The sequence below is a fragment of the Odontesthes bonariensis genome, chromosome 5 (genome assembly GCF_027942865.1).
Source record: "Odontesthes bonariensis isolate fOdoBon6 chromosome 5, fOdoBon6.hap1, whole genome shotgun sequence".
In the NCBI taxonomy this organism is placed as follows: Eukaryota; Metazoa; Chordata; class Actinopteri; order Atheriniformes; family Atherinopsidae; genus Odontesthes; species Odontesthes bonariensis.
In genome coordinates this window covers 35,878,889-35,899,388 of record NC_134510.1, presented here as the reverse complement: position 1 = coordinate 35,899,388, position 20,500 = coordinate 35,878,889, and the positions used below count along the sequence as shown (strand labels likewise).

The window sequence follows — 20,500 nt, the reverse complement described above, 5'->3', positions numbered from 1 at the left end:
CCGCCTCGCTCAAATGGTTTGCGACAGCATGACCGCCTCTTTCTGGAGGCTGCGTGGAGAAGCAGGTGACATCCTATTGTGTGCTGCTGATTAAAGCCAGGGATGGATGGATGGATGGCAGCGATGCCCTCTCCCTCCACCCCGGCTGATGAGCAACCCTCTGTTACTTTATTATGCTCTAATTACAGAATGCTGCGGGGCCTTGGCAGAATCGGAGCGGGCCGTCGCTTGAGAGACGACAGGACAGGAAGTGAGGAGGGGCACGGGTCAGATGTAGGAAGGAGTGGGAGGCGAAAGAGGAAACGAGCAGACGGGGGGCTTCGTTAATGAGGTGAACTGCAAGAATGGAAAAGGTGAGATTCAATCAAGGGAGGGAGAGGAAATGGGGGTTGGAGATTGTTCTACTGAAAACGGGGGGTGGGCAGCGGGTAATGCATGGTAAGTAGAGTCCAGAGGAAAAAAAAAGGGCGTGTAATTAGAGTTTGAATAGAAAATGGGCGATCAGCATATAAGGCTGCCGGGAGAAGAGAAAGAGTGAGAGATGAAGCGGGAGATTCATTATGGTTGTCATGAAAGGCAGTGTTTCCTGTGGCTCTGACATGAATGTCTTTGTTGGGCTGTATTAATCACAATCATATCTGTGCGAGCTTCATAAAATGGACTGCAGGCTGGTGGGCTGTGACAGAGCCAGCCAGCCTCCCGGTTTGTGTTAAATGCTTTTAAAAACGTGTTTGAGATATTCAGAGGTGTTGCCAACAGGGAAAAGGTGTTTTGAATCTTGCTTCAAGAACAAACAAAAAAAAAAATAGCCTGCAGAAGCTGGCTGGCATAGTCGTAGTCCTTGAAAGCTCTTCAGTCTTTACCTAAATTAACGCTCACAACACTCCTGCTGCATCACAAACAATCTGCCATCAAAGAAGACAAGAAAAAAAGAGCTTGAGTTTTTCCAGGTCCTGGGTTTTCCTTTGTTGCCTACAGTTACTGGTAAATAGCTTTTATCATTTCTCCCCCAAACCCAGGGGGACAGGGGGGGTGAGGCTCTGTCATGTAGTCTACAAGAGATGGAGAAGAGCTCGTCAGAACAATGGGATCGGGAGGAAGAGGGGGTCGTGGGAGTGGTGTGAAAGCGAAACAAAGTGGGTGAGGAAAAAATGGAGAGGCTCATATTTGCATAGCTTCTTCAGATCAGCAAGGAGGTGATGTGACGTGAAGTATTTTTAGTTGTACCGAGATGTTTCTGGATTTTTTTTTAAGAGACTTTGTTGCCCGGAACCACTCCTCTGAGGTTGGAGCTCCGGGCAGTGACAGCCTCCACCCGCCCCGCCTCACCTCCTCCTCACAGCGGTGCTTCTGCAGATTGACAGGCGGGGACTCAGGGAAGCTTTTCATGGAAGACAGACGCAGCCGTGGAGATAAAGAAAAACAAAAACGTAAAGAAGGCCATCGATTTCTTTTTGCTGAATTAGCAACGATCCTCTTGCCATCGTTTTCCATCTTCAGCCTCCTGCTAATGGCATTTTGGGGTTTTATTCGATAAGAGGTTTTATTCGATAAGAATCCCTTCTCGTAGCTGAGATTGGTGCCGAGTTGCTTTCATGTGCATAGATTTTGCTTTTTTAAACCAAAACATCCCGTGTGTTGTGCTGAAGGCGGCAGACAGCATCTCTGCACTGGAAAAAATCAAAGTCTTACCAAGTATATTTGTCTCATTCCTAGTCAAAATATCTCATTACACTTAATATAAGACACAACTCCCTAACAAGTACTATTTCAGCCAGATATAGGGACTTCACTGGAAAAAATGCCCCTCCAAAAATAAGTAAAACAAATACAAGACGTTTTTGCTTGAAATAAGCAAAAAAATCTGCCAATGGAACTAGTAAAAATCGGCTTGTCAAGATTTCTTGAAATAAGATGTGATATTTAGGACTTTTGAGATAAACGTGATCTTGAAATTAGCTTAAAAACCTCTTCAAATGAAAAAAAAAAGCTTGTTTCATATGAAATCCGACTCAAAACAATTTGTTTTCAAATAGTACAATTATACTTGGTAAGACTTTGATTTTTTTTTCCAGGTTTGTTTGAAGACAATACATCTGGAATATCTTGTTAAATGAAAAAGTCTTGAAAACAAATTGTTTTGAGTCACATATCATATGAAACAAGCTTTTTTTTTACATTTGAAGAGGTTTTTAAGCTAATTTCAAGATCACTTTTATCTCAAAAGTCCCAAATATCACATCTTATTTCAAGAAATATTGACAAGCTGATTTTCACTAGTTCCATTGGCAGATTTTTTTACTTATTTCAAGCAAAAACGTCTTGTATTTGTTGTTTTTTTACTTATTTTTGGAGGGGGATTTTTTCCAGTGTGCTGTGAGTGAGTCAGCATCAGTCTGAAGTTTGCTTTGCTTTCTGTGCTCACATTGATCCCTGAAGTCATACACGGCTACTTGTTCGGAGCATTTGGCACCCTATTAATGCTGAGTTGATTGATTTTTTTTTTTTTTTTTTTTTTTTTTTTTTTTTTTTCAGATACTTAAAAGAACCCTACTGCCATTTTCACCTCACACATCTGATATTGCTCTAATCTTAACAAGTAATTGCTTGTTAGACAGTCGTGAAGATGAGGCAAAGCCCTCTGCTCAGTTGACTGAGTTTTGTCATTTATCATTAATTCTTTAGCCTTTGATTAACAGACACAAGTCCAAGGATTTTACGTGTCTCTGCTGACCAACTGGAAGAAATGAGTTGATTAAATATTTGTGTTATTATTAGCTAGAGTTAAAAGTCTTTCTTCTGCATTTGGTTGTATTTCACTGGAAAAAATACCCCTCCAAAAATAAGTAAGAAAAACAACAAATACAAGACGTTTTTGCTTGAAATAAGCAAAAAAATCTGCTAATGGAACTAGTGAAAATCGGCTTGTCAAGATTTCTTGAAATAAAATGTGATATTTAGGACTTTTGAGATAAAGGGATGTTAAAAATGAGCTTAAAAACCTCTACAAATGTCAAAAAAGCTTGTTTCATATGATATGTGACTCAAAACAATTTGTTTTCAAGACTTTTTCATTTAACAAGATATTCCAGATGTATTGTCTTCAAACAAGTCCCTATATCTGGCTGAAATAGTACTTGTTAGGCAGTTGTGTCTTATATTAAGTGTAATGAGATATTTTGACTAGAAATGAGACAAATATACTTGGTAAGACTTTGATTTTTTTCCAGTGTTGAAGTGTAAATCGATGGATAAATGGATTTCTGGTTTATGCAAGTCAAAAAGTCAGAAATCCAGTCTTAAAGGAAATGTGAGCATAGGTGATAGTGTTCCATAAGGGGTAGAAGCAGCAGCGGAAAACCTAACTGACATGGGATGTGAAGTCCGAGTGGAACATTACACAAAGCTTTCTCATGGAGAGTTGATCATGAGAATGAAATCATCTGAGTTTACTTAAAGAAAATCACATTCAACATTCAGATCTGTTAAATAATCTGTTGAAATGATCTCTGTACCATTTGCAAAACTGAAAGGAAATACTGTATTCACAAAATATAGCCAGAAAATATCTTCTTTGGTTCCATTTACAGGTTGATACCCTAAAAAAAACGTGCTGCAACATATAAGTGGAAAAACAACAGACTTTAGCTTTGAATACCTGCAACCATAAAGCATAGTAATCAATACCAGCCAGGGCTGCAAGGATTCCTCGTGGGAAACATTTTTTTAAATTTTCATTTAATTTTGTGTCTCAGGAAATGTTACGTTTGAAGTAATTTTATCTATTTTCATTGGAAATTTTGACTGAAACGGTTTACTACTTTGCATAATTTTATATAATAAATAAATGTCAGTTTTTCTTAAAAAGGAAAAAAAAAATAATAATATTTGCGAAAGTAACATGTTTCCCATCGTGTTTCAGCAGCTTCCTTTAATGACCTTTTTGACGCTTTGGAAGCTGAGGACACTGATTGTTGCAGTTTTTCAGTGGAATCTGGGTTCATTACTGCTGAATCCCAGATTTCAGCTGCTCAGCAGTCCCTGGTTGTTGTTGTCTGGTTCTCCTCTTCATGATGCTCCGTCTCTCCAGAACTCCAACATCCAGCTCTGCATCAGTGGCACCTTCACACAGGTGAAGCCCTCCCTGCCATGGACCCTGATGCCCCCCCACACCTTCACACAGATGAAGCCCTCCCTGCCATGGACCCTGATGCCCCCCCACACCTTCACACAGGTGAAGCCCTCCCTGCCATGGACCCTGATGCCCCCCCACACCTTCACACAGATGAAGCCCTCCCTGCCATGGACCCTGATGCCCCCCCACACCATCACACAGATGAAGCCCTCCCTGCCATGGACCCTGATGCCCCCCCACACCTTCACACAGATGAAGCCCTCCCTGCCATGGACCCTGATGCCCCCCCACACCTTCACACAGATGAAGCCCTCCCTGCCATGGACCCTGATGCCCCCCCACACCATCACAGACGCTGGCTTTAAACCTTTCTCTGATCACAGCCTGGATGCTCTTTCTCAGCAGTTTGTCCCAGCAGCAGCTGAAACGTGGACTCATCTGCCCACAGAACACGTGTCCACTGTCTTTCTGTCCATCTGAGACGAGCTGGTGTCCACAGAACTGGGCCGTGTTCCTGCTCTGAGCTGATATATGGCTTCCTGCTGGTGTGGTGCAGCTTCAGCTCACATTTCTGGATGCGGCCGTGGACCGTGTTGAGTGGAAATGGTTCTCCCAGCTCCCCCTGAGCCCATGTGGCTGTATGGATCATGGTGGCGTGATGACGGTTTCTCCTGCAGCGCTGCCTTTGAGGGCTCAAAGGTCATCCAGCAGAGGTTTCCGTCCTTGGCCTTTCCACACTGAGATTTCCCCAGACTTCCTGAATCTTTTCACAACTTTCTGCTCTGCAGATGCTGAAAGAACAAAGTTCTTTGCGAACTGGAAACTTATCAGAGTTGTGAGCTATGGTCATGGGCGTCGCACCCTTGGTGGGTTTTACAGCAAGATGATTTCACCCCCCCCACACACACACATTTTCCCCCACAAACCCATTTGCCCACCCTCGTAGTGCACCAACACACAAAATGAAGCGCACCTGAGCTCCCTTACGCTGCACGAAAAGGCATTGGTCAAAGTGAGCGGACATTCACCCAATCATAGACTGCTGTCCGCGACCCGGCCGCCGGCCCGGGAAATTTGATATTACGTCAGAGACGAACTATATTGTATGACTTAGGAGCTTCTGTTACTCACCGATGGCTGACAGTGAATAAAATTGAGAAGAGATTGGAGAGAAGAAGGAGGCAGAGATGCCATAAAGATCAGGCAGCAGAAAATTTACTTCTTTTTCAAGTCAAGTTGTCATGTAAGTGAATGCAGAAGAATCCCTAAAATCAACCCCATCTCTGTCGGTGGCCAAATGACCAAATAAAGTTTTCACAAATCATAAAATGTGTTTTAAAGATTCTGTACCCTCTTTAGAATAATTCCATCCAGATTTGAGCAGTCTAACTATTGGAGTTTCCATACAGGACCTAGTTTATGGTGATGAGAATACAAAAAAAAGCAGTAAAATGGCCCTGTTCTGCATTTTCACAAATCAGAAAAAGGTTTCACAAATCTCAAACTAGGTTTTAATTAATCTACAGCCTCTTTAGAATAATTCCATCCAGATTTGAGCAGTTTAACTATTGTAGTTTCCATACAGGACCTAGTTTAGGGCGAACACAATGCAGTGAAATGGCCCTTTATGCCCATCCATTTAATCCACTGAGGCTGGCGAATCAGATTCCAACTTCAGCGCCGTGTCTATGGGCTTGATGTGGTGCTCCTGTGCCACCCCTGGAACACCCCCACATTTAAAATCACTGCTCCACCCCCCTGGTTATGGCTCCTACTTGCCTGGACAGACTAAACCTTTAGTGGGTAGATTTTAGATTGTATGACCATGGCCGATTTTCAAAAGTATAAAAATGAAAACACTCGTCTTCAGTGGGAAAGGGTACAATCACCATTGAGTGTTGGGTCAAATCACTCTGCAGTCGGGGCTCCGGCTTAAAATGATGGCGACATAACAGCCAGATGGGGACGCAAATTGCTCTGTGTTTGGTGCTGCAAGGGTGACCCTATAAAGCTGGAGTTTCAATCCCGTTCTCTTTCTAATTTGGTCTCCATCATAGTTTCTTATTCCCCTTGCGAATATCCCCTTTTCACAAAAGCTTGTCTCCAACCTTGTGTTGCGTTTGGTACAGCCAGCAGACTGTAAACGGTTGAGAGATAAGACCGTTTTTGGACCAGAGCAAAGTCTTCAGGCTGTAAAAGTAAAACAATGAAACAATGGGTTAAATTTGGCTCGAAGCCTCGCCGAACCGCAGACTTTCACGGCCGGTCTTTGTGAATCTTTCAGAGGAAGCGGCAGCCTTCAGATTATGTCATTTGATCCACTGTTCATGTGAAAATATTGGTTGGTGGGGCTTTAAACTGCTGTTATTCTAATTAGTAAAATGTACATCAGTATGAAGGACGATCATACAAAAGGCCCGTCTTAGGCATAGAGGCGATTCAGCATTTGCAACAGCACTTAATACTTTCTGACTGAGCTCTTCGCCACATTACAGGACCATGTTACAAGGCTTTGATAGTAACGTTTCTGAGATCAAACCCAGCAGCTTGGCAAGCTTCAGAGTGGATTAATGTAGAAAGACATTAATTAGGACACTGTTCTTGTGTTCTCCTCCATATAGTCTCCTTTTTAAGCCTCCTCTCTCTTTCACATTCGCTTCATCTTCTCTATGCTTTTTTGTCTTTTCATGACTTGTGATCTTTTTATGATCTGACAAGAAAAGCGGAGTTCTTAGAAGTGTTTCGTGGTGGACACTTCTGGCTCAGATATCGTCCAGGATTGATAAGGGACAAGTACAAGACAGGAAGAGAGCATCACGAAAACAAGACATAACACTGGAAAAAATCAAAGTCTTACCAAGTATATTTGTCTCATTTCTAGTCAAAATATCTCATTACACTTAATATAAGACACAACTGCCTAACAAGTACCATTTCAGCCAGATATAGGGACTTGTTTGAAGACAATACATCTGGAATATCTTGTTAAATGAAAAAGTCTTGAAAACAAATTGTTTTGAGTCACATATCATATGAAACAAGCTTTTTCAGAGGTTTTTAAGTTAATTTCAAGATCACTTTTATCTCAAAAGTCCCAAATATCACATCTTATTTCAAGAAATCTTGACAATCCGATTTTCACTAGTTCCATTGGCAGATTTTTTTTGTTTATTTCAAGCAAAAACGTCTTGTATTTGTTGTTTTTCTTACTTATTTTTGGAGGGGCATTTTTTCTTGTGTAAGACCAACAACAGCAGAGAGTCCAAAAAGTCCACTTATAGTATGACCTTTTGGATTCATTGAGTTTTTCTCTGGCCGACAGCTGGTCTTGGAGTGCTTTTTCACCTGAATTCTGGCTCATTGACTTTAAATCAGGGGAGAAAAACTCATGTTGTTGCTTTTAATTGAAGTTTCCAGTTGGTGTTTATACCCTTTAGGGTTAGTTTGTGCGTCTGTTTGTGCATTTTCAGATTAGATTACGACTGGGCATTGTAGGTACGTACAAAAAGTATCATTAAGAAAAGTTATTATAATACAGGATGTTTTTTGTACTGGGGAGCTGATGTAGAACCACCTCTGGTTCAAAGCGGTTTTGGTAGGTCTAATAACTCGTTAATTATTTAACGCCGATAAATATTTTATGGCGCATTAACGCAAGTTTTATTTTTGTAAAAGTCTGTTGAATGCATCACATTCACACAGTTACAGCAAACACCACGAAGCATGGAGTAATAAAATAAAAATAAACTAGCAGGTAACATCACCGTTACAGGTGTGAAGCTCACGGAGCTAACCGGTGCTACTTCCTGTTTTACTTGTTTCAACATAAAAGCACGTGTTTCAAAATAAATTTTTAAAAAACTCCTGCATTTACAGCCAAGTTGAATTGTCTTCTCAGCGTAGTAGTTCCAGTCTAAAATATCACTTAAAGGCAAAACACACAACTGATAGCAGCAAGTCATTCAAGGAAGCAGACAGTGGAGCGAGGCTTCTACATAAAAACTACAGAAAGATGCTGATGTTAAAAGTGTGTTTGCACAACAAATGTTATGGCACTTTCATTCATATGGCAGTACATTTAAAATAAAGCTAAATGCTAAAAGCTATACACTACTTTTGGATTCATTTTTGGATTTTGCGAACAAATGCGATTAATCGTGATTAATCAGGGAAATCATGTGATTAATTAGATAAGAAATTTTAATCGTTGCCCAGCCCTAGTTTTTGGCTTTTATGGTGTATAAGGAAAAATCCCTTCTCTTTCTGAAAGAACTGCCTTACCGTCCTGCAGTCAGTCTGTATTTCTTTTACACCACCATAACCCTCCAAATGATTGCAGGGTTCCCTCGAAGGCTGTGTTCGAAACCGCATACTTCTCCTACTACTCATACTGACTTTTTTCCCGGATGCATACTAGATTGGCCGAAATGTTGGGTATGCATCATGAGGTTACTACTTATACTCAAACTACCCATGATGCAACGTTACTTGACGTCGCCGATCGTCATTTCCTGTCAAAACGGCAGTTTCAAGCTAGCTACAACGAGGGTAGGTTCACTTCCTGTTTTCAAAACAAAAGCACCAATTGTATCGTAATGGCCTTCCCTATGATAAAAGGCAACGGGTATTTTATTTTGTGAAAATAACCGGAAGTGCGTTGCTCACTGCGGCTAGCTTTAGCGCCGAATTTGTGGGAACAAAATTGTAAACAGCCGGTATTTTGTCAGGTTTTCAACACGTTGGGGATCTAAACGACTACTTTCTCTCCTGAAAATGTTTCAAATGTTGCTAAAGTTTACAGAGTTTAGAGCTTAAGTGAAATCAGCTTCAGGCCGGCTGATTTCGGCTCGGGCAGGAGCGAAGTGCATTGTGGGTAAACGCTCTGCATACTGTCTGATCGATCAGTATGCAGTATGCAAGTATGTAGTATGCGGTTTTGAACACAGCCAACTGCTGTTTGTAAGTGGTCCAATTTTTTTGCTCTCAAACTGACACCAGTCTACATTAATTGAACCGAGGGAATGTTACAGGACACATTGTTGATTTGTGTCAAAAGGGCTTTTCTCTAATCCTCTGTGCTTCTGCTTCACAACACTGGATAAATAACTGAAAAGGTTGCCATACTACGCATGGAAATCCCCCCCGTCTTCCCTTTCTTCCCCCTTTCTTCCTTCCAGTTTCGCCACCTTGAATTCTCAATCGAGAGGATGGAAAAGAAAAGGGGGAAAAAAATGACAATGGGCACTGAGGCAGGATATTAATGCTCTGACCTTTGGCGAAGTCACAGTCAGCGAGTCCCTTTACATGCACTTCAGGTTGGACAGAGAAATCAGCTGACGTGGGTCGTCAAAACGCATTGAGCTCATGCGCTGAAGAAGCTGGTTGTATTTTTTTTGTCGGTGTGGAAACATACTGTGTGGTAAGAAACAGGAAGACAGAAGGACAAACAGACCTAAATCCTCAAATGTTCAGCAGCAAAATGACTTATTACGACTTTGAGGCCACTTTGAAAGGCGGGCCGGTTGATTTAAGAGAGATTTAAGAGTGGAACACTCTGAGTCATGGTCTTTCCATCTTTCCACCCACTCTTTCCCTGTCCTTCACCTTCTATCTAACCCTAAAAACAAGATATGAGTACATATATAACGGAGAAAATATGCAGACACAAACCATGTGTCCTGTTCACACGAGTTGAGAAATCCTCCCATGAGAGAAAGCCAACTTTAACCTCAGTTAAAGTTAAAGTTGCTTCATAGATGCTGTTAAACTGTCTCTTTAATTCAAACTGCTTTCATAACAAAAAAAAGACAAAACCTTGAAATTTTTTTCATGGTTATCTGATTGCAAAGAGAGCATCACAGATTAAAAACATCCATTTAGCTCTCCGGTAACAAACTGCACAGGGATATCATTGATATATTTTCCCCAAAGCGTCAAATTGTGCTGTTTTGTCAGTGTTTGTAGCGACTCTAAGATAAGCTCAAGGGATCCTTTGACGTCACGTTTTTATGATTTATTCAGGTGTTGCTCTAAATCTGGATGTTTATCTTGATTGAACAAGAAGTTCAAATGTGTTTACATTAGGGCTGGGCAACGATTAAAGTGTTTAATCTAATTAATCACATGATTTTCCTGATTAATCACGATTAATCGCATTTGTACGCAAAATCCAAAAATGAATCCAAAAGTAGTGTATAGCTTTTAGCATTTAGTTTTATTTTAAATGTGCTGCCATATGAATGAAAGTGCCACAACATTTGTTGTGCAAACACACTTTTAACATCAGCATCTTTCTGTAGTTTTTATGTAGAAGCCTCGCTCCACTGTCTGTTTCCTTGAATGACTTGCTGCTATCAGTTGTGTGTTTTGCCTTTAAGTGATATTTTAGACTGGAACTACTACGCTGAGAAGACAATTCTGTCACCTCCATGGGATTTTCCCCATGTTTTTAGTTTTGTGTTTTAGGTTGTTTCATGTCTTGGTTTTTGAGTTCATGTTTAGTTAGGTTTTTCCATTGTTTTTTGTCACTCACTCAGTTCATTAGCTTCACTCGTGTCACCTGTTGGTCATTGTCCCCAGCTGCACTCTGTCACTAATCACTCCCAGTTCCCTATTTAGTTTCCAGTCTCCCCTGTTCTGTTGTGATACCCTTAAATACCTACCTACCACGATTCCTGATTTTCACCGCGTCATGCCACGAAGCCATGAATTCAAAGATAAGCGTTTTTTCATGTATCATGTCAAGTCTTTTGTTTTTCCTTAGTCATGTTTTTTGTTCCACAGTTTAAGTTTTTGATATCCGGCCACGCCTGTTTCACGGTGTAGGCCGTGCAGACCAAACTGCAGAGCGAGCAGTCCCCTGCTTCCGAGCAGCAAACACCGTAACAGGCGCGGCTGTCGGCAGGCGGCAGCAGGCAGTGATATGAAGGGAGAGAAAATAGGGCCAAGCGATTGTGAGGTCTGACTTTTTCCTGGAAAACGATTTTGTGATGCAAATGTATTACTCTTTTGAACGCATATTGTTTTGAGAAGCAAAATGCTTTATTTTTTAAACCCCAGCCAACTAGCCGGACTACCTTCATCAACACCAAAACGAGGCTGGAACTCTGCTCACAGGACGCAGCAGGGGGTAAGAAGATGTTCATAAATGATGCTGCTAATATGGGATGTCATACAGCTTCATGTCAAAAGAGGCGAACTATCCCTTTAAGTTTAAAGGACAGACTTTTCTATTGAGGTGAAATATCTCTGCTTAACAGTGGAGGAACATCTGCGACTCAGTCGAGAGTTTGTAGAGACTGAATCCTATAGTTTTTATAATGTCAATTTTTAGAAATCAGAGAAAAATGGAAAATTACTTGCTTCATTTTTTTCAGAGAGATGATGAAAGGAACGCCTTAATGAAAGATTGCTCTCGAGTTACAGAAGCTGGAGGAACAAAGGCTAACCTAGATTTGACATCATGACTTCAGCGCTTCGCTGCACACTGATTAAAAGAAAAAAAAAATCAATTAATAAGTTATTGTATAAAACGCTAATTGAACTTTCGGTGAGCGCCTGCATGATGAAAAGTCTTTCTACGCCGCATAACCCTTCCAAAAAAAAGCTTTAAATTCTTCTCCACCCTGAACCGCCACCAGATCCCAAACAGAAGGCCATCGGTGCCAAAGGTGGAATTGCTTTTCAGCTCACAGAATCGGTTATTTTTGATTTGAATGTTCAAGGACGATGCATGTTGCCGAGGATGAAGGTGAAAAAAAGAATGGAGGATGATGAGTGAGGCAGAGGGAACAGGTGAATAAACAATAGTGTCTATTTGCGGAGCGTCTCTGTGGCGTGCGACAGCCTTGGTCCACCTCGTCTCCTCGCAGTCTCAAGGCCCGGCCCGTCCTCACACACGCAAATACCCACATACACTCCCTGATCGAGGCAGCTATTGCCATGGGAACCATCCCCTCTATGACTGTTCCCCTTTCTGGAGAAGAATAGCCTCCAATCTTTCTCAACCTGTCCCTCTTTAATTCTCAGACTCTCCCTTTCTCGTCTTTTCCTGAGCGCCATAAGCTCTCATCCCTCCTCATCTCCGGGGCTAGTTCCTTGTTTTCTCTCTTCCTCCTGCCTCCGTGTGCAGCAACACAAACACTCCTCCTGTTCTCCTCCTCTCCTCCCTGCGAATCTTTGACAGTCACGGGGTTGATTTGTTATGCATTATCTATCCACGCTGGGATTTGTACATTCCTCACAAGTAAAAAAGCAAAACATTATCTCAGCTCAGCCTGCACCAAAAAAGGTTTTTTTTTTTTTTTTCCGAAGCTGCAGCCGAAGAAAGAAGGATTGGTTTGTGAGAAAACACCTGATAAAAATAGAAATTTCTTTTGTTGCCCCTCTTTTCTATCTTCCCCCAGAACACAGAGGGGGTTTGAGGAGATTTCCCGTGAGTGACTCTTTGCTTTTCTGTGAACTTGCTCCAGGCAGGTCATTTTTTTTATTAAAGCCAGCCAGAGCAAAGTTCTTAGATTTTCATGCAGCCTATCGACATGTCCATGTTGGACATTAACCAATCAATACTACTGCAATTTTCTGGACCACCCATTACAACGGAGTCAATTTGCCTTATAGAAATATCAAGGGATCGTTTCTTTTTCTCTCTTTTCCCCCTCTTGGTCTGAGGCTGAGCTACACGAGTGGCTGAATATCGGCTCTTGTGCTTCTGATTTTGCTCTGGGGTTAATTCAAACGTGCTTATATCGATCGTGTCAAACCTATAGGCTTGAATGACTTCTAAGTCTTTAAAAGCATGAATGCTGTACCCGTGAAGTCAAGTGAGAAAAGTTCAAATCCGTAATCAAACATTTCATAAAGGAAAGATGCGAGTCTTCACGCTGGAAAAAATCAAAGTCTTACCAAGTATATTTGTCTCATTTCTTGTCAAAATATCTCATTATACTTAATATAAGACACAACTGCCTAACACGTACTATTTCAGCCAGATATAGGGACTTGTTTGAAGACAATACATCTGGAATATCTTGAAACAAACAAATTGTTTTGAGTCAAATTTCATATTAAACAAGCTTTTTTTTTTTTTTTTTTTTTTTTTTTACATTTGAAGAGGTTTTTAAGCTAATTTTAAGATCACTTTTATCTCAAAAGTCCTAAATATCACATCTTATTTCAAGAAATCTTGACGAGCCGATTTTCACTAGTTCCATTGGCAGATTTTTTTTTTTGCTTATTTCAAGCAAATTTGCTGTTTTTCTTAATTATTTTTGGAGGGGCATTTTTTCCAGTGTACATAATCAGCTGGAAAAAAATAGAGATAAGGTCTATTCCACGTGAACACTTTCAAGATTAAACCAATTAGAAAAGCTTTCTAATCGAGTTAAAACTTAAGATCACGTCTGTTTTATTAATGAGACCCCAGGACGCAGATATCTAACATGAGCATCGTTTTCACTGCAAGTGGCACAAACCACAGAAGTTGGAAATCGTGGTTGCGTCTTTGAGAATAGCTTCAGACATTCTGAATGCATGAACCTAAGTCATTCTCACTGGAAAAAATCAAAGTCTTACCAAGTATATTTGTCAAAATATCTCATTACATTTAATATCAGACACAACTGCCTAACAAGTACTATTTCAGCCAGATATAGGGACTTGTTTGAAGACAATACATCTGGAATATCTTGTTAAATGAAAAAGTCTTGAAAACAAATTGTTTTGAGTCACATATCACATGAAACAAGCTTTTTTTTTTGACATTTGAAGAGGTTTTTAAGCTAATTTCAAGATCACTTTTATCTCAAAAGTCCTAAATATCACATTTTATTTCAAGAAATCTTGACAAGCCGATTTTCACTAGTTCCATTGGCAGATTTTTTTTTGCTTATTTAAAGCAAAAACGTCTTGTATTTGTTGTTTTTTTTACTTATTTTTGGTGGGGCCTTTTTTCCAGTGCAGCTAAGTTTAGGGCTTGGAGTTGAACTGAAACCTGTGACATCCAATATCTCGCTAATATAGATCTTTTCCCCCCGACCGGTTATCTAATTGCAGCTCTCTCCTTGGTGTTTTTATGTGTAGAAGTCGCCCTCTTGGGAGTCGAATCCTTCCATCCATCCATTAGCAAAACCCACTTTATCCTAAAGGGTCACAGAGGGCTGGAGCTGAGATTGGTGCGCCACCTGGACAGGTTGGCACCAGCTGGAATCGAACTTCTGATATGAAGATGTGCTCAGAATGTGAAGCTCGCTTTCCTTTCTCTCGCTGGAATCGGTCAAGCGCAGCAAAAAAATGAGAGAAGAGTTCATTTAAACCTTTCGATTAAATCCACCCCGAATATTTCTGTGATTGAAAAATGAGGACGTTTTGTTGCATCCGTCTGTTGTGTCTTTATTTACTGAGTAAAGACGAGGACACATTAGGGTTTACATCCAGCCATGCTGCGGAATTACCTTAATCAAATTTAACACCCCACAGAGGAATTCACTGAGCCCAGATCAGATAGCAAACATAAGTTGATTAAAATACATGTTTGCTGAAAGACCGAAGCAGGAGAAATACACAAACATCCACAGATGTGTAACAGATGTGTATATGATGGAACTTAATGGGATTTTTAAAGCATTTGTTCAGGCAAACTACCCCAAACTTCTCATTAGATCGACTGACACTGAGCTGTTAGATTAAGAACAATGTGCACATCGTTTAAGTCATCTCCTGGTTATATTAAATACTCTTTAAAAGGTGACAAATCTGCACCAATAGAGATTAATTAACTGTAATTATTCCTTCTATCCACATTTATTTCTTCCTTTATGAAGTCATAAAGATGACATATTTGCTTTGTTCTTGTTAAAAACATTGATTGCAGCTGATCTACAATGTATATAATTCTGCTCATGAATAAGTCATCAGTTATAAGCCTTTATAATTGGTGTTTTTTTAGACAGTCACAGAGTAAAACTTTTTACTTTTCTGTGGCAGACATCAGATGCTCTGCAGATAAAACCAAAGCGCTGTGTCATTACTGGTATGTGAGAGATTATCTTTGCAGTTTTGGGTGAAATAACCCTTAAAATAAAGGGTTATTTCACCCTTTTACCTTGAGTAATGATTCTATTTTCAGTGTGACACTGTAGCGGAGTGAAGCCCAAACCACAATTACTTCCACATTTCCAGCAGCAGGACTGCAGAGCGGCCTCTGAGGCGGCCATATGGGGTTTCTACGGCTAGATGTTCCCTCGTGTACATGTGTGTTTACATGCCGTGTGCATATGCCGCATTTATGCACGCTTAGATAGGGGCATGTGTTGTACACATGTAGCGAATGTAATCTTTGATGTATGTTTGATATGTTGTCCTGGTTTTTACATCGAAGCTGCGGTGAGTGGAACCGCGTTTGCATGCGTGTGTTTTTCTTCATGTGTAAATGGGTGTGTTGGTGCTCAGTAATGTATCCTGTTGGGTGATATCTAATGTGTTTTACTGTATGTAGGTGTGTTTCACAGGGCTGTTTGAGGGTGAAGGGTCGCTGAATTCGGGGCACATACCATTAGAATAATGGAATATAAAAAAAAATGGATGCACAACATTAGTCAACAGCACAAAATGTTGCAGATTCACAATAAAGGCTCGTAGATTGTAAAATGATGGTTTAAGAAACCTGCCTACATTCTGCATTACATTAAACTTTCACACATGTGAACATTTTAAAGCCTTTAAAAATGCTGTTTTCCTCTGCAAATTGCAACATTCCTGTTTTTTATCGCACAAAAGTGTAAGTTGCACAGCTAAAACATGCTCAGAAACATTTAGAGGGAGGTAGCGAGTGAATGAAAGGTGGAGCGATCAGACAGAGGAGTCTGTTTAAGCTCCATCCAATATGATCCTGTCAGTCTTAAACAGTAAACTGTGGCTCTTTGATAACTTTAAGATTACTTTAAGTTAATATGACCCTCTGGGGGAAGTTAATAAATACAAGACGACAGGTTTGCATCCCGTTTGAAGCAACACTAAAGAACCAAAGAAGCTTAAAACTGTGTGCTTCTGATCTCTTTTTAATTACACCAACCTAAAACTGAGGAGCACCTCAAGGCTGTAAGGATGTAAGAACTTTGGTTTCCTGCCCAGCATGACACCATCGTTGCATATAGATTTGACTAAAATGAGCCTCGTGATGTCTTGCAGCTGTGATCGAGATCACAATTGACTTTTTAGCCCTTTTGGGTAAATTTGTCTTGGACTCAAAGTGCTGCACTATGCAAATTGATTTGAGCAAAGTAGAAAAAATGCACCTCACACACCCTATGTTTTAGACATTATACAGTTCTATGACCTCAAGTGGCCCTGTTTAAGTCTGATGGAAGAGGGCACAAATGAGTTTGGAAGGGGTTCGGTTTGCAGTGGGGGAGCAGAGGCTCATATTCTTTGTGGATGATATGTCACTATTCCCTGGACGTAAATATAAGTGATGGCAGAACCAGACGGATAAATGTTTCGAAAAGGGAAAGAGTCATCTCCAAATGTCTGATGTTTTAACCAAGTATTCTGAATGTGTGATGGTTAAAAGGCAGAAGGTTTGCTGTGAGAATATGGTTTCAACAGTTTCCGCTACAGTACGGTCCATAGTTTGTTTTCCATTACAGACGAAACATCATCACAGCTTTGCGTCTATCACGTCACTCTGATTTAGCAGAGGCTTAAAGCGATAGTTCACCTCTTTTGACATGAAGCTGTATGACATCCCATATTAGTACTATCATTTATGAACATCTTCTTACCCCCTGCTGCGTCCTGTGAGCAGAGTTCCAGCCTCGTTTTGGTGTTGATGAAGGTAGTCCGGCTAGTTGGCTGGGGTTTAAAAAATAAAGCGTTTTGCTTCTCAAAACAATATGCGTTCAAAAGAGTAATACATTTGCATGAAAAAGTCAGACCTCACAATCGCTTGGCACTACTTTCTCTCCCTTCATATCACGGAAGCAGGGGCCTGCACTTCGGTCTGCCCGGTCTGCACAGCAGGCAGTGATACGAAGGGAGAGAAAATAGTGCCAAGCGATTGTGAGGTCTGACTTTTTCCTGAAGAACGATTTTGTGATGCAAATGTATTACTCTTTTGAACGCATATTGTTTTGAGAAGCAAAACGCTTTATTTTTTAAACCCCAGCCAACTAGCTGGACTACCTTCATCAACACCAAAACGAGGCTGGAACTCTGCTCACAGGACGCAGCAGGGGGTAAGAAGATGTTCATAAATTATGTTGCTAATATGGGATGTCATACAGCTTCATGTCAAAAGAGGCGAACTGTCCCTTTAAATCTAAAGCGACTTACAAGTGAGGAGAAGAGGACGGTTTCCTGAAAGATCTTGCAACAAGCTTCTAGTTCAGAATGTCTTTCGGGAGTGGTCAGCAGAGAAATAAAAGTACATCCGTGCTCATGATTAATAAACGTCTTTTCATCAGTCACGCACACGATATCTGTGATTTATGTTGTAAGTTCTGTGCTAAACTTTCAAACAGCTTCACTGAACAGTGTGTATAAGTGTGTGTAGCTGGGCTGCTGTTGTGTACACCCAACGGTGATGACTATCTCTGACCAGTCGGCTGTTTGCAGGCTTCCCTCGTCATCATACGGTGTCTGTTCAGTTTGTTTCAAACCTCAGCTGAGATGGCACCAAAAAAAGTAAGCATCAGGTGTGTTGCATCCACATGCATGCTGAACCGTGTAAAGATAAAGCTCCATAACTCTGCTTTTCTCATGTTGGGAAAAAGAGGAAAAAGCCTGGAGATTCATTGATTAATTGGTCCAAATTAATTACCTGGCAGATATTTTAACAAAGAAGTCAATCATCCATGGATTGCCATCGTAAGCTATTATTCCTTTTCATGATTTTTAATTATTTTCTATGATTTGTTTAAATGCTTACTGTGGCCATGTTTCAGTTAATTAACCGATTGCTGTAAGTTAATATGACCCTCTGGGGGTGAAGATTGCACGTTCTTGGCCGAGGAAGTTAATTAAAGTTGTGTTTTATTTATGTTTGTTTGCTTTTCCTTTGCTTTGGTGAGTTTCACAGCTCAAAAAAAAATCTGCATTGTTACAAAACCCAAAGAAAATAACGTTTACGACAGAATACACTGTTCTGAAACACCTTATTCAAAGTCCCAGCTTTTTCTCCCTTCACTTAACCCTTTGTGCGATCTTAACATTCAGTTTACTCCCCTTGTCCTACGGGTCAAAAATGACCCGCCATACCAAAGCCCCAAAATAAAGCAACTTAATTGAATTTTAAATCCAAAATCTATTTCTATTTATCTATTCAACTCAATTCAATACATTTTTTATCATGTATTTTTTGTTACACAATACAAAAAGACAATCACCAGTTTTCAGGATTACACTTTTTTTTTTTACCACAAACCAACTGTCAGTCGGACCAACAGTTTTTTTTTGTTTTCTCAGTTTTCTTTTACGTAATAAAGGTTTATTATTGCTATTATATAAATGTGAAGTAATTACTTCTGAATGAATTATGTTGAAACGAAAAAAAAACTGATTTTTTTTTTAATTTAAGGGTCAAAAATGACCCATAAGACAATCTTTGTGGTGTACAGCCCACATGGAAACATAAACAAAAATAAAGTGTGACTTTTTCTAATGATGGGGTCCCTTTAGGAAAAGTCATAAAATTTCAAGTTGGAAAAAGATAGTTTAAGGTATTTTTTCTACAGCTAAACATGGTGGTGGGGCACTTTTGACCTGCAAGACAACAGGAGGGTTAATGACATCACAATGATTTTTATAAACGCCCGTCTAGTGGCTCGTTTGTTTTTCATCCTGCTATTTTTGAGATTAATCAGCTGATCAGTCTTAGAAAGCCGAGCCTCGGTTGAGGAGGGGCTTAAAGAGACAGGAGCCAGACTGAAGCGTTTCAACCCAAAAGGTGACGAGGAGTGCAGCCGCAGTGCATTATAAATGAGAACAACAAGGGCCGTTTGAGTCCAGGAGAAAGCAAACTACAGATGTGTGAGGCAGAAAGAAACTCCTGACCCTCCGACACTGCAGAGTTAACTCTGCCCGGTGCTCCACATCTCACCAGCTGGAACTAATTAACAGCAGTTCACTGAGATTGAGCTCTCCAACTCACTTTCTCTCTCACACACACATTTTTCTTCTTCCCCCCCTTCAGCTTTTCCTCTCCCTCTCATGCCCTCGTCTCCCTGACATCTCCCCCTTCCTCACCTCCCACCATCCTTCAACTTGTTTTCCCTTTCAAACCTCCTCCTCTCATACAAGCACGCACACTTGGATGAACTCGTGTCTCTGGGAACACGGTGTAAGCATGTAAACATCCACGGACGGACACCGGTATTCCAGCACGCACGCCGCATGCGATAACAGGAAAAAAAACAGCGTTTTGTACCCTTCGTGCACCACAGCACAGCTCACAAATCTGGCTCTGGTTTTAGAGTGGATCCAGTTAGAAATGATTAGCCAGATCTGCACCATCCATCACACCAATGAGTGCGTTCATCAGCCGTGTGAATGAACGAATATCTGTGTGCGGTCGAAGTGGGTTTAAAGCTTGTTGTCGAATGTGCTTCTGAAAAGCCGAGCGTATGGCTTGCGGCGTCGTCTAATGAATCAACTCTCTGTGGTAAACAGTTACCACCACGCAGTCCAAGTTTACAGTGGCTGCCATCCAAAGGAGGCGTGAGTGCAGTAAGCAACACATCTGCTTGGAAAAAGAAGCCACATGCTGAGAAGCTTTCACAGAAAACAGGAAGCAAACTTACTTGTTTCAAGAATTTTGGTTGAAAAGTTCACAGCTTGGAGACAAATCCAGCAACTGGACCAGAGCTTCCTGCAGACAATCGCATTCTACTTGGAGGAAGAGGAGGATGGAGGACCGGCTCAAATCCTTCTCTGACGAGCTAATTCAGGTTACAGAGGCGCTGGCTTCCTTATAGGAAACAGAATCCTCTCTCAGGCAGCAGAGAAACGAGTCTGTTGGCTCAGCAGCAGCAGCTCCAGCGGTTTGCTTCGTCTTCCCCCTCACCACCTAACGGAGCTCAGACACACTTGTACGCTCGATGCGTTTAGGTCATGCTCAAAGTATGTTCTGCAAGCTCAGGGAAACCACATCCTGTCACATATTTACCTCCCTCCCCTGTCTCTCCCTCCTTTAACCTATCTTTCTCTCTCTCTCTCTCTGCGAATAGCCTCTTTTCCTGTGTCTTTCTCTGGCTGCCCTTTGATTGTCTGAAGCAAACTGAGCGCTCTGACCCAGCGTCTGCCTCAGAACAGCCTCTCTTCCTCTGTGTGTGCGTCTCTCTCCGGCAGCCGCACCAGTTCCACACGACTGAC

General features: G+C 41.0%; 1 protein-coding gene across 1 annotated transcript in view; it reads right to left on the bottom strand.

Moving 5' to 3' along the window:
* The window catches only part of rftn1b (raftlin, lipid raft linker 1b), a 178,757-nt gene extending 158,257 nt beyond the window's left edge, over positions 1-20,500 (bottom strand). Inside the window, exon 1 of the mRNA XM_075466249.1 lies at positions 19,930-20,500. The gene's annotated coding sequence lies outside the window, so the exon portion shown is untranslated. The remainder of the gene's footprint in view (positions 1-19,929) is intronic.